This window comes from Triturus cristatus, chromosome 4_1, assembly GCF_964204655.1.
Source record: "Triturus cristatus chromosome 4_1, aTriCri1.1, whole genome shotgun sequence".
Taxonomy (NCBI): domain Eukaryota; kingdom Metazoa; phylum Chordata; class Amphibia; order Caudata; family Salamandridae; genus Triturus; species Triturus cristatus.
Genome location: NC_140585.1, coordinates 135,931,849 through 135,945,703, shown reverse-complemented (window position 1 = coordinate 135,945,703; position 13,855 = coordinate 135,931,849). Strand labels below are relative to the sequence as shown.

Below are 13,855 nucleotides of genomic sequence, written 5' to 3'. Positions count from 1 at the left end.
CTTGAATAGGTCAAGCCAGGATTCATAAAACTTATACAACCTATGTGAGTGTGAAAAATTAGCATATGCAAGAAGGAGCAATTTGTACTACTTTCAAAACAGTTTCACTCCACGTCTGGAAACGTCCAGAGCTATGTAGAGCATACAAATGAGCTTTAAACTCATGAGGAAAGAGGTTTGTATGGAAAAAGGAAAACAAAAGCATATCGTACTCATAAAATTCTCAATATATAGATTCCAAAAAAGTGCTTCCAGCAAAAAGAGCTGAAAGAACACTATGGGATGTAAACCTGAATACCTTTCAATAATATGTTCTCCATCCATGCATACCACCTACATGATAAAAATCATCTCAGGTGAACAGATGACCGCGTGGCCTAATGGATAAGGCGTCTGACTTTGGATCAGAAGATTGAGGGTTCGAGTCCCTTCGTGGTCGTTTTTGGCCAATGGTCACACAATCTGCTTTACATTCAGAGTGGAAAAAGTCTTTTCCAATACTCTTGTAGTCCTCACTTTCTCATTACTAATCATTAATAAAGTGGAGTACATACTGTAAACTCATTCAGGTTGCATCTTCAGTCTAACTACTTGTGCATTTTAGTGGCATTAAAAAGTGCTTCTATGCCGACGCACTGAATATGTAATAGGTTTGCAGAATTTTGACGTGACAGAATGGGTTTTTAGCTTAAGTGTGTGTAGAAGAACTGCAAGGTGTGTGCCTATGTGTGCATAGAGTGCTACATGTGTAAAATCTGTATGATTTGGGCAGTTAAAGTGCTGATTTTGCCTCCGAGTAAGAAAAGTACTACACAAAATGTATAAAGGATCGGCACATTGGCTGCCTTTGCTGATGCCCCCGTTGCCTAATTTGTAGTGCAATGGTTAAGTTGCAGAGTGTGGTTGAACTTGGTTAGGAGACTTAGTGCCTCTTTCCGTGTCCTACTGATGATAAGGATGGCTTGATACCATTTTCTAAGCCCATTATATTGAGAAAAGAAGTAAGTGAAGAAGAAGTGTGGAGTCGAAAGTAGTTCTCCAATTTCTCTCCACTTGCTAAAATTGCAAAGTCTCCATTATAGCATAGAAGAGAGCGTTAAAGTCGGGGATGGAAGAGGATGAAAATGGGAAGTTTACTTATAGAGAGAAGTGAGAAATGCCCTGTGTGCACACACCGGTGTCTGACCATAGAATACATTTAAATAATGCCTCTAGAAAAGAGCTATGCATGTGTTCCTCAGTGGCCTCATGGATAAGGCACTGGCCTCCTAAGCCAGTGATTGTGGGTTCAAGTCCCATCTGAGGTGATAACAAAAATCCTAACTCTTTCTTTTCCAGAAAATTAGGTAGATTTATTACATGCTTCCTCTCAGAAGTTTATGAGGGATTAGGTACTTTGAAACAGTCCCATTTTACTTGTGTACACTTCACAGTCATGTTAGTGTTCTGAAACTGCAAAGTAGATTTTTAAATGCCTATTTTTGTGAGATGCATTTTCGACCGGCCAGAACATATTCCTTTGGAAAAAATGATTTGAATTGGATTGGTGTGAATCTTGTTTCTAGATGTGGTGACAGGCTTTCAGCTACTTGAAGAGGTCAAGCCAGGATTCATTAAACTTATACAACCTATGTGAGTGTGAAAAATTAGCATATGCAGGAAGGAGCAATTTGTACTACTTTCAAAACAGTTTCACTCCACGTCTGGAAACGTCCAGAGCTATGTAGAGCATACAAATGAGCTTTAAACTCATGAGGAAAGAGGTTTGTATGCAAAAAGGAAAACAAAAGCATATCGTACTCATAAAATTCTCAATATATAGATTCCAAAAAAGTGCTTCCAGCGAAAAGAGCTGAAAGAACACTATGGGATGTAAACCTGAATACCTTTCAATAATATGTTCTCCATCCATGCATACCACCTACATGATAAAAATCATCTCAGGTGAACGGATGATTGCGTGGCCTAATGGATAAGGCGTCTGACTTCGGATCAGAAGATTGAGGGTTCGAGTCCCTTCGTGGTCGTTTTTGGCCAATGGTCACACAATCTGCTTTACATTCAGAGTGGAAAAAGTATTTTCCAATACTCTTGTAGTCCTCACTTTCTCATTACTAATCATTAATAAAGTGGAGTACTTACTGTAAACTCATTCAGGTTGCATCTTCAGTGTAACTACTTGTGCATTTTAGTGGCATTAAAAAGTGCTTCTATGCCGACGCACTGAATATGTAATAGGTTTGCAGAATTTTGACGTGACAGAATGGGATTTTAGCTTAAGTGTGTGTAGAAGAACTGCAAGGTGTGTGCCTATGTCTGCATAGAGTGGTACATGTGTAAAATCTGTATGATTTGGGCAGTTAAAGTGCTGATTTTGCCTCCGAGTAAGAAAAGTACTACACAAAATGTATAAAGGATCGGCACATTGGCTGCCTTTGCTGATGCCCCCGTTGCCTAATTTGTAGTGCAATGGTTAAGTTGCAGAGTGTGGTTGAACTTGGTTAGGAGACTTAGTGCCTCTTTCCGTGTCCTACTGATGATAAGGATGGCTTGATACCATTTTCTAAGCCCAGTATATTGAGAAAAGAAGTAAGTGAAGAAGAAGTGTGGAGTCGAAAGTGGTTCTCCAATTTCTCTCCACTTGCTAAATTTGCAAAGTCTCCATTATAGCATAGAAGAGAGCGTTAAAGTCGGGGATGGAAGAGGATGAAAATGGGAAGTTTACTTATAGAGAGAAGTGAGAAATGCCCTGTGTGCACACACCGGTGTCTGACCATAGAATTCATTTAAATAATGCCTCTAGAAAAGAGCTATGCATGTGTGCTTCAGTGGCCTAATGGATAAGGCACTGGCCTCCTAAGCCAGGGATTGTGGGTTCCAGTCCCATCTGAGGTGATAAAAAAAATCCTCCCTCTTTCTTTTCCAGAAAATTAGGTAGATTTATTACATGCTTCCTCTCGGAAGTTTATGAGGGATTAGGTACTTTGAAACTGTCCCATTTTACTTGTGTACACTTCACAGTCATGTTAGTGTTCTGAAACTGCAAAGTAGATTTTTAAATGCCTATTTTTGTGAGATGCATTTTCGACCGGCCAGAACATATTCTTTTGGAAAAAATGATTTGAATTGGATTGGTGTGAATCTTGTTTCTAGAGGTGGTGACAGGCTTTCAGCTACTTGAATAGGTCAAGCCAGGATTCCTAAAACTTATACAACCTATGTGAGTGTGAAAAATTAGCATATGCAGGAAGGAGCAATTTGTACTACTTTCAAAACAGTTTCACTCCACGTCTGGAAACGTCCAGAGCTATGTAGAGCATACAAATGAGCTTTAAACTCATGAGGAAAGAGGTTTGTATGGAAAAAGGAAAACAAAAGCATATCGTAATCATAAAATTCTCAATATATAGATTCCAAAAAAGTGCTTCCAGCGAAAAGAGCTGAAAGAACACTATGGGATGTAAACCTGAATACCTTTCAATAATATGTTCTCCATCCATGCATACCACCTACATGATAAAAATCATCTCAGGTGGACGGATGACCGCGTGGCCTAATGGATAAGGCGTCTGACTTCGGATCAGAAGATTGAGGGTTGGAGTCCCTTCGTGGTCGTTTTTGGCCAATGGTCTTACAATCTGCTTTACATTCAGAGTGGAAAAAGTCTTTTCCAATACTCTTGTAGTCCTCACTTTCTCAGTACTAATCATTAATAAAGTGGAGTACATACTGTAAACTCATTCAGGTTGCATCTTCAGTCTAACTACTTGTGCATTTTAGTGGCATTAAAAAGTGCTTCTATGCCGACGCACTGAATATGTAATAGGTTGGCAGAATTTTGACGTGACAGAATGGGTTTTTAGCTTAAGTGTGTGTAGAAGAACTGCAAGGTGCGTGCCTATGTGTGCATAGAGTGCTACATGTGTAAAATCTGTATGATTTGGGCAGTTAAAGTGCTGATTTTGCCTCCGAGTAAGAAAAGTACTACACAAAATGTATAAAGGATCGGCACATTGGCTGCCTTTGCTGATGCCCCCGTTGCCTAATTTGTAGTGCAATGGTTAAGTTGCAGAGTGTGGTTGAACTTGGTTAGGAGACTTAGTGCCACTTTCCGTGTCCTACTGATGATAAGGATGGCTTGATACCATTTTCTAAGTCCAGTATATTGAGAAAAGAAGTAAGTGAAGAAGAAGTGTGGAGTCGAAAGTGGTTCTCCAATTTCTCTCCACTTGCTAAATTTGCAAAGTCTCCATTATAGCATAGAAGAGAGCGTTAATGTCGGGGATAGAAGAGGATGAAAATGGGAAGTTTACTTATAGAGAGAAGTGAGAAATGCCCTGTGTGCACACACCGGTGTCTGACCATAGAATACATTTAAATAATGCCTCTATAAAAGAGCTATGCATGTGTACCTCTGTAGCCTAATGGATAAGGCACTAGCCTCCTAAGCCAGGGATTGTGGGTTCGAGTCCCATCTGAGGTGATAACAAAAATCCTCCCTCTTTCTTTTCCAGAAAATTAGGTAGATTTATTACATGCTTCCTCTCAGAAGTTTATGAGGGATTAGGTACTTTGAAACAGTCCCATTTTACTTGTGTACACTTCACAGTCATGTTAGTGTTCTGAAACTGCAAAGTAGATTTTTAAATGCCTATTTTTGTGAGATGCATTTTCGACCGGCCAGAACATATTCCTTTGGAAAAAATGATTTGAATTGGAATGGTGTGAATCTTGTTTCTAGAGGTGGTGACAGGCTTTCAGCTACTTGAATAGGTCAAGCCAGGATTCATAAAACTTATACAACCTATGTGAGTGTGAAAAATTAGCATATGCAGGAAGGAGCAATTTGTACTACTTTCAAAACAGTTTCACTCCACGTCTGGAAACGTCCAGAGCTATGTAGAGCATACAAATGAGCTTTAAACTCATGAGGAAAGAGGTTTGTATGCAAAAAGAAAAACAAAAGCATATCGTACTCATAAAATTCTCAATATATAGATTCCAAAAAAGTGCTTCCAGCGAAAAGAGCTGAAAGAACACTATGGGATGTAAACCTGAATACCTTTCAATAATATGTTCTCCATCCATGCATACCACCTACATGATAAAAATCATCTGTTATGTTATGTTACATACATTTGTAATGCGCACTGCTGCCCCAGCTAAGGGGCGTCCAGGCGCATGGCAGGTAAAAATGCAACACCACAGGAAACACAACAGAAAGGAGGAAAGTGAATGTATTAAAACAAAAAGGTTTTTAAGGCTTTACGAAAGACTAAAAGATCATCTAGCAGTCGCAACTCTACAGGAAGGGAGTTCCAGAGCTCGGCTGCTCTGACCCGGAAAGAACGGCCACCGACCCGACACAGCCTGTATCGGGGAATCACAGTGAGTGCATGACCCATGGATCTCAGGGGCCGAGTAGGCACATACCAAGACAAAAGGTCCGCAAGAATAGGGGGACCTACCCCCCTCAGAATCTTGAACGCCATACACAGCACTTTAAACTGAATTCTGGCCCTGATAGGCAGCCAGTGCAGTGATCTCAATGTGCTGGAGGCAGAACAAGTACGGGGTAGGCCAACAATAGCTCTCGCCGCAGCGTTCTGGACACGTTGGAGGCGGGTAACCTCAGCCACATTGGACCCTACCAGAAGAGAGCTGGCATAGTCCAGGCGAGATAACACTGTAGCCTGGACTATCAGCTGCCTGGTGCGATGGTCAAAGAACTTCAAAACAGGGCGAAGCAACCGTAAAATACCAAAGCAACAGGCCGCGATTTTCTTCGTGTGGCCAACGTAGCTGAGGGAGGGATCCATCCATACTCCTAAGTTCTTTAATTCCGTGACCGGAAGGGGGGCCGGCCCCAGCTCCATAGGCCACCACCTGTCCCCCCATAGCTCCGATCTCTTGCCTACGATCATGATCTCTGTTTTCTTGGCGTTGAGCTGGAGACAGTTGTTCTTCATCCAGCTCGCCACTGCCCTAAGTCCACTCTGAAACCTGGGGGCATCCCGGTCCGCATCCCCGCTGATCGTAACCGCTAGCTGAGTGTCGTCAGCATATGAGACCATAGTCATGCCCCATTGCTTGACGACCTCAGCCAGCGGTCTCACGTAGAGATTAAACAACGTGGGGCTCAGCGAGGTTCCTTGCGGCACCCCCTGTTTCAAAGGATGGAATTGGGACTGGAACGGTGGGACGGCAACGCTAAAGAAACGATCGTCTAGAAAAGACCGGAACCACTGGAGGGCAGGTCCACCCAGCCCAATCTCCTCCAGGCGATGCAACAAGATAGGATGCGAAACAGTATCAAACGCGGCGCTCAAGTCCAATAAGACGAGCGCTGCTGTCTGTCCCGCATCCATCACCGTGCGAAGGTGTTCAGCCATGGAGAGGAGGGCGGTCTCCGTGCTGTGTCCAGCACGGAACCCATTCTGGGTGGGATCCAAGATGTTAGCATGGATAAGGTGAGCAGAAAGAACTTTGTTGACATGGGCCTCCAACACTTTGGTCGGCCACGGAAGTAAGGAGATGGGCCGGTAGTTTTCAGGTTTATCTGGATCCAGGGACGGCTTCTTCAAAATGGGAGAAACCACTGCCCGCTTCCAGCTAGCGGGTACCGTGCTTGATTCCAACGAGATGTTAATCAAGGAGTGAACCACGGCCCGTCCCACAAACGACTGCTCTCTAAAAAGAGTCGCTGTAAGCGGATCAGCGGGGGACCCTGATTTGACCTGCAGAGCCAGGAGGTCAAACCCCTCTGATGTCAGCGGGGGCAGCACGTGCAAGGTGGGAACACCATAGATGTTGATCGGGGGCTCAACCGGAGGCCCTGTACAAGGGAACGTCCGATAGATGTTTTGGACCTTTTCCAAAAAAAAACGAGCGAGAGCCTCACAGTGAGTGGTGGAACCAGTCGTCGTAATACAGGCACGCTTTGCCAAAAGATCCTTCATCACTTTAAAGATGGTTTTAGAGGGGTTGGAGCTGTTGCCGAATTCCGTAGTGTAGTAAGCTGCCCGAGATTGGCAAACAGCCCGATGGTATACTTTGACGGAGGCGAGATAAATAGCTTTCTTCCAACTATCGTACGCCTTCCGCCAAGCCCTCTCTGCTCGCCTACAACTACCCTTGAGAGTACGTAAGGCGCCATCGTACCACGGACTGGAGTCCCTGGAGCTGACTTTACAAGCGGTAATTGGGATAAGGGCGTCAAGCGCCTTGGAGATCCAGGAGCAGAACTTCTCGTAACCCGAGTCAACCAGCATCGGAGGTTCTTAAGGCTCCTCGGCGAGGACACGATGTAAGTCCTCCAGCCGTAATTTACTCCATTGCCGCCTTGTAACCAGCTTTGCTGGGGGAACAGTAATCATTCCCGGCAAAGGGGTACAGATGGTAACCAAAGAGTGGTCCGTCCAGCCAAGAGGTGTGACGGCGGAGACAGCAGCGTCTGCCAAATTGGTGAAAAAAGGATCTAAGGTATGGCCGCCTGTATGGGTAGGCTGTCGAACCATTTGCACCAGTTGAAGGGCCTCCAGGTCAGCAAGAATACCGCTAACCGAGGGGGAGGTAAGGTTCGCAAAATGTAAGTTGAGGTCTCCCAAAATCGAGAAATTGGAGCAGCCTACCACCAAGGAACTAACCACGTCGGGGAAGGCCGCTCTAAACGCCACATCACTCCCAGGGGGGCGATAAACCACCATCCCCGAGAGTGTGAAATGTGGGGTGACCGAGATCTTAAACACCGCACTTTCACATCCCGCAATGGTCAAACCAGACCAACTACCAGTGAGGCCAGGTCGCATGGCCAACGCAATACCCCCTCCCCTAGTAGATCGGTTAAGGGTAAAAACCGAAAAATCAGAGGGAAATGCCAAGTTGATAATGGCCACATCGTCATCCTTCAACCACGTCTCGGTGATGGCTACGATGTCCGGGGCCTCTTCCTGTATCAGGTCAAACACGGCCTGATAATGCAGCACCAGAGACCTGGCATTCAGGCTGAAGATGCGAAGGGAATGCTCGGCGCGGTTCCTACTAAGGGCAACCGTAGGATTGTCGTGTGAGCTCAGGGTAGGGGGATCCAAAGACCACCTTCCACACGCACAGTGAAAGGGGCCCACTAGTGGGTGTATAGAGGGAAGGGTGCAACTCACGATTGAACGACCTATGCCCCGCAGAGTGTCGCCAGAGTACACCAGCATGGTAACGAGAGCCGAGACCAACTCTCAAGGACCCCAGGTGCCCGCTGCGCCCTGCGCGTCCTTAGCGCGGACGGGCGCAGACTCCGGCTAAGCGACGGCGTCCCACTGCGCGTACCCGCTGCGCGGGAGAGGACGACTTTAAATAGGCGTTCCTTGGAGCCGAGCGAGCGTCAATACGCTCCAAGATGGTGCCCGCAAACAAACAACAAAGCCTAAAGCAAGAGGCGCCTAAAGCTGCAACCCAGGACCACCCACGGAACCCGGACCCGCCAAGTGACGGTGCTTTAGTCAATTTTACGTGTGGTAAGAGGGAGGGGGGGATCTATACCCAGGTCCTGCTAAAAGCAGGGGAACAGTAAAAGCCAAAATGACAAAAAGAACAAAACTGGAGTTTAAAATGCAGAGCGAGCAGGTGGATGGATGACTGCGTGGCCTAATGGATAAGGCGTCTGACTTATGATCAGAAGATTGAGGGTTCGAGTCCCTTCGTGGTCGTTTTTGGCCAATGGTCACACAATCTGCTTTACATTCAGAGTGGAAAAAGTATTTTCCAATGCTCTTGTAGTCCTCACTTTCTCATTACTAATCATTAATAAAGTGGAGTACATACTGTAAACTCATTCAGGTTGCATCTTCAGTCTAACTACTTGTGCATTTTAGTGGCATTAAAAAGTGCTTCTATGCCGACGCACTGAATATGTAATAGGTTTGCAGGATTTTGACGTGACAGAATGGGTTTTTAGCTTAAGTGTGTGTAGAAGAACTGCAAGGTGTGTGCCTATGTGTGCATAGAGTGGTACATGTGTAAAATCTGTATGATTTGGGCAGTTAAAGTGCTGATTTTGCCTCTGAGTTAGAAAAGTACTACACAAAATGTATAAAGGATCGGCACATTGGCTGCCTTTGCTGATGCCCCCGTTGCCTAATTTGTAGTGCAATGGTTAAGTTGCAGAGTGTGGTTGAACTTGGTTAGGAGACTTAGTGCCTCTTTCCGTGTCCTACTGATGATAAGGATGGCTTGATACCATTTTCTAAGCCCAGTATATTGAGAAAAGAAGTAAGTGAAGAAGAAGTGTGGAGTCGAAAGTGGTTCTCCAATTTCTCTCCACTTGCTAAAATTGCAAAGTCTCCATTATAGCATAGAAGAGAGCGTTAAAGTCGGGGATGGAAGAGGATGAAAATGGGAAGTTTACTTATAGAGAGAAGTGAGAAATGCCCTGTGTGCACACACCGGTGTCTGACCATAGAATACATTTAAATAATGCCTCTAGAAAAGAGCTATGCATGTGTGTCTCAGTGGCCTAATGGATAAGGCACTGGCCTCCTAAGCCAGGGATTGTGGGTTCGAGTCCCATCTGAGGTGATAACAAAAATCCTCCCTCTTTCTTTTCCAGAAAATTAGGTAGATTTATTACATGCTTCCTCTCGGAAGTTTATGAGGGATTAGGTACTTTGAAACTGTCCCATTTTACTTGTGTACACTTCACAGTCATGTTAGTGTTCTGAAACTGCAAAGTAGATTTTTTTTAAATGCCTATTTTTGTGAGATGCATTTTCGACCGGCCAGAACATATTCTTTTGGAAAAAATGATTTGAATTGGATTGGTGTGAATCTTGTTTCTAGAGGTGGTGACAGGCTTTCAGCTACTTGAATAGGTCAAGCCAGGATTCATAAAACTTATACAAACTATGTGAGTGTGAAAAATTAGCATATGCACGAAGGAGCAATTTGTACTACTTTCAAAACAGTTTCACTCCACGTCTGGAAACGTCCAGAGCTATGTAGAGCATACAAATGAGCTTTAAACTCATGAGGAAAGAGGTTTGTATGCAAAAAGGAAAACGAAAGCATATCGTACTCATAAAATTCTCAATATATAGATTCCAAAAAAGTGCTTCCAGCGAAAAGAGCTGAAAGAACACTATGGGATGTAAACCTGAATACCTTTCAATAATATGTTCTCCATCCATGCATACCACCTACATGATAAAAATCATCTCAGGTGAACAGATGACCGCGTGGCCTAATGGATAAGGCGTCTGACTTTGGATCAGAAGATTGAGGGTTCGAGTCCCTTCGTGGTCGTATTTTGCCAATGGTCACTGTTGGAAGGCGGACCCCGAGGAATCGGCGAGACCACCAAGGGGGGGCCCTCACACTGCACGAAGTAGCCGAGCGCTGCCGAGAAGTCTCCTGAGAGATCCTTCTCCTATCACGTACTAGCACAGTAACACCACCACACAGGACTCAAGGAGGTTGTCTTTACGACAAGCAATTCTTTATCAGCAATAAAGGTTACGAGTTCAATATTTACACGAAGGGATCGAGGGATCCACCAAAAGTCTCAATGTCTCTTTGGAAGGGTAGGGGTAGCGGGACAGTCTTTGGCGGGAATGCGGTACGAGGGTACCTGGGGCCCAGTTCTTATCCTCAAGCTGGAGGACCTCCGATCTCGGAGGGGTCGAGCCGCGACGGCGTCAGCAGGGCTCTGGCGTACAGTTCGTGGAGAGCCGCGATTCAATCAGCAGGCTCTCAAGATGATCTTCTGCTCAGCTCGAGCCGCGACGTCGTCAGCAGGGCTCCGAGGAAGGTTTCAGCGAGGTTGGGCCGCGACGGCGTCAGCAGGGCTCCGATGTTCCAGGTGGTTCAGATTGTTCACAAGAGGGAGCCGCGATGCAGTCAGCAGGGCTCGTGATGGTTCCGACAAGAGTTCTTCTCCGTAGGGTCAGCCGCGATTCAATCAGCAGGGCTCTCGATTCCGGGATACAACTGCCGATCTGTGGTGGGGTCGCCCCAGATATAGGTCTGGAGCCCTTTGATGTCCGGACCTATGCGCCCGGGAGGGCGGAGCGGCCGGGTGGAGGTGGCCAGACGCCCAGCAGGAGAGGCGCCAGGCCCAAGGGAGTTGCCGGGCGATCACACCTCGAGAGGGGAGGACAGTTGGGGGTCCCATCGATACCGTCCTCCGCCGGGGGCGATGAATGGTTCCTGCGGCACCCCCTGGCCAGTTCGTGGTGCCTCGATGTCGGGGCTTCGCTGGGGTCGAGGCCGGGTTGAGCGGGGTCGCGCTGGCTTGTGCACAGTGTGACGTAGATGCCAACAAGATGGCGGAGCCACGAGGAGTGTGCGATCGCGTGCAGCTTCGGGAGAAGGGACTTGGTGCAGTTCAGATGGGTGGCCCGTGAAGGCCGGGGCGGGGAACGGGCACAATCCATGGGGTTAAGGACCACGCCACGAGGCCGGGTCCAACAGGCGTCCCCCCCAGCCGAAGGCATGGAGAGTCACCCATCTCCTTGGGGATTCTCCTCGTCAAGGCGGAAGAAGCGGGACAGGCCGTCGGCATTGGCGTGGTCATTGCCGGGCTGGTGTTCGACATCAAAGTCCATCCCTTGTAGCGAGATGGACCACCGCAGCAGCTTGGGGTTCTCGCCCCGCATTTGCATTAACCACCGCAAGGGCCGGTGGTCGGTCTGGACCCGGAAGTGGGTACCAAAGAGGTAGGGCCGGAGCTTCTTGAGGGCCCACACCACAGCGAAGGCCTCACGCTCAATGGTGCTCCAGCGTTGCTCTCGGGGCAGTAGTCGTCGGCTGATGAAGGCCACTGGTCGGTCGAGCCCCTTTTCGTCGGCTTGGGATAGGACGGCCCGATCCCATACTCGGAGGCATCCGTCTGTACCACGAACTCCTTCTGGTAGTCCGGGGCTTGCAGCACCGGAGCAGTACACATGGCTGTCTTTAAGGTGTCGAAGGCTGTTTGGCAGCGGGGTGTCCAGTGTACCTTCTTGGGCTGCTTTTTAGACGTTAACTCTGTGAGGGGGCCAACAATGCTCCCATAGTCCCGGATAAACCGCCGGTAGTATCTGGTGAGGCCCAGGAAGGCCCGGACAGCGGTCTGGGTAGTGGGGGGTTCCCAGGTCTGGATGGCATCTATCTTCGCTTGGAGGGGGGCCACCTGCCCGCTCCCCGCTTGATGGCCCAGGTAGGTCACGGATCCGTGGCCGAATTGACATTTGCTGGCCTTGATTGTGAGCCCGGCCCGCTGGAGGGCGGCCAGGACGGCTTTCAGGTGAAGGAGGTGCTCGGCCCAGTGGTTGCTGTACACGGCAATGTCATCTAGGTAGGCCGCGCTGAAGGCCTCAAGCCCGGCCAAAACCTTGTTCACCAGTCTTTGGAAGGTGGCCGGGGCGTTCTTCATTCCGAAGGGCATCACCCGAAAGTGGTAATGCCCATCCGGGGTCGAGAAGGCGGATCTTTCTTGGGCGCCGGGGGTGAGCTGGATTTGCCAGTACCCGGCGGTGAGGTCCAGCGTGCTCAAGTAGCGAGCGGCCCCTAGGCGGTCGATGAGTTCGTCGGCCCGGGGTATCGGGTGGGCGTCTGTCTTGGTTACTGCATTCAGGGCTCGGTAGTCCACGCAGAATCGCAACTCTGGGGGGTGGCCGGGAGCTGCGGCCTTGGGCACCAGGACGACAGGGCTGGCCCACGGGCTGTCGGAGAGATCTTCGTTACTTCGGCCTGGATGCAGGCCCGCACTCGGTCAGGCACCCGGTAGGCTCTGTGTCGCACGGGGGGGCTCTCCCCAGTATCGACGTCGTGGACGCACCAGTGGGTCACCCCCGGGGTGAGGGAGAAGAGGGCTGCGTAGTCCCGCAGCAGTCGCTGGCAGTCGTTGCGCTGTTCCGGAGTCAGGGAAGAGGCGAGTTGGACCCCTTCGATCGATCCGTCATGAATGTTGGACTGCAAGAGGTCAGGCAGGGGTTCGGAGTCGTCCTCGCCCCCCTCGTCGGTCGCCAGCAGCAGGCTCAGTTCGGTCCGGGCAAAGTGGGGTTTTAGCCTGTTCGCATGTAAGACCCGGAGGGGGTTCTGGGGGGACTCCAGGTCGACTAGGTAAGTGACGGGACTTTTCTTCTCCACTACCTTGAAGGGCCCGGTCCACTTGTCCTGGAGGGCGCCGGGTTCGACCGGGGCCATGACCCATACCTTCTGTCCGGGCTCGAATTCGATGGTAGAGGAGTTCCGATCGTACCACCGCTTCATGTCCTCCTGGCTGGCCTCGAGGTTGGCTTCGGCCATGGCTCGGAACTTGCGGGTCTGATTCCGGAGAGTCAGGAGGTATCGGTAGACGTCAGGAGGGGCGCCTTGGGGCTTCATCTCCCAACCCTCCTTGACCAGGCTGAGCGGTCCGCGGACCGGGTGTCCATACAATAGCTCGAACGGGCTGAACCCCAGGGACTTCTGCGGGACCTCCCGATAGGCAAACAGGAGGCACGGGAGCAGAACATCCCATCTCCGCCTGAGGGGCTCTTCCAGGCCCTGGATCATCCCTTTTAATGTTCGGTTGAACCGCTCAACCAGTCCGTTCCCCTGAGGGTGATAGGGGGTCGTGAACTTGTATGTGACCCCGCACTGCTGCCACAGGGACCGCATGTACCTGGAGATAAAGTTCGTGCCGCGGTCGCTCACCACTTCGCGGGGGAATCTCACTCGGGAGAAGATCCCCATCAAGGCCCGGCCTACCACAGGGGCCGTTATGGTTCTTAGCGGGACCGCCTCCGGGTACCTGGTGGCGTGGTCCACGAGGACCAGGATGAAGCGGTGGCCCAGGGCGGTTTGGGGGTCCAGGGGCCCCACAATGTCGATTCCGACCCGT

The 13,855-nt window shown here is 48.9% G+C and overlaps 1 non-coding gene across 1 annotated transcript; it reads left to right on the top strand.

The window, feature by feature from the left end:
* Positions 1-8,629: 8,629 nt before the first annotated feature.
* TRNAI-UAU (transfer RNA isoleucine (anticodon UAU)) lies at positions 8,630-8,702 on the top strand. Its single transcript has one exon. It is a non-coding gene; the product is annotated as a tRNA-Ile (tRNA).
* Positions 8,703-13,855: the final 5,153 nt, after the last annotated feature.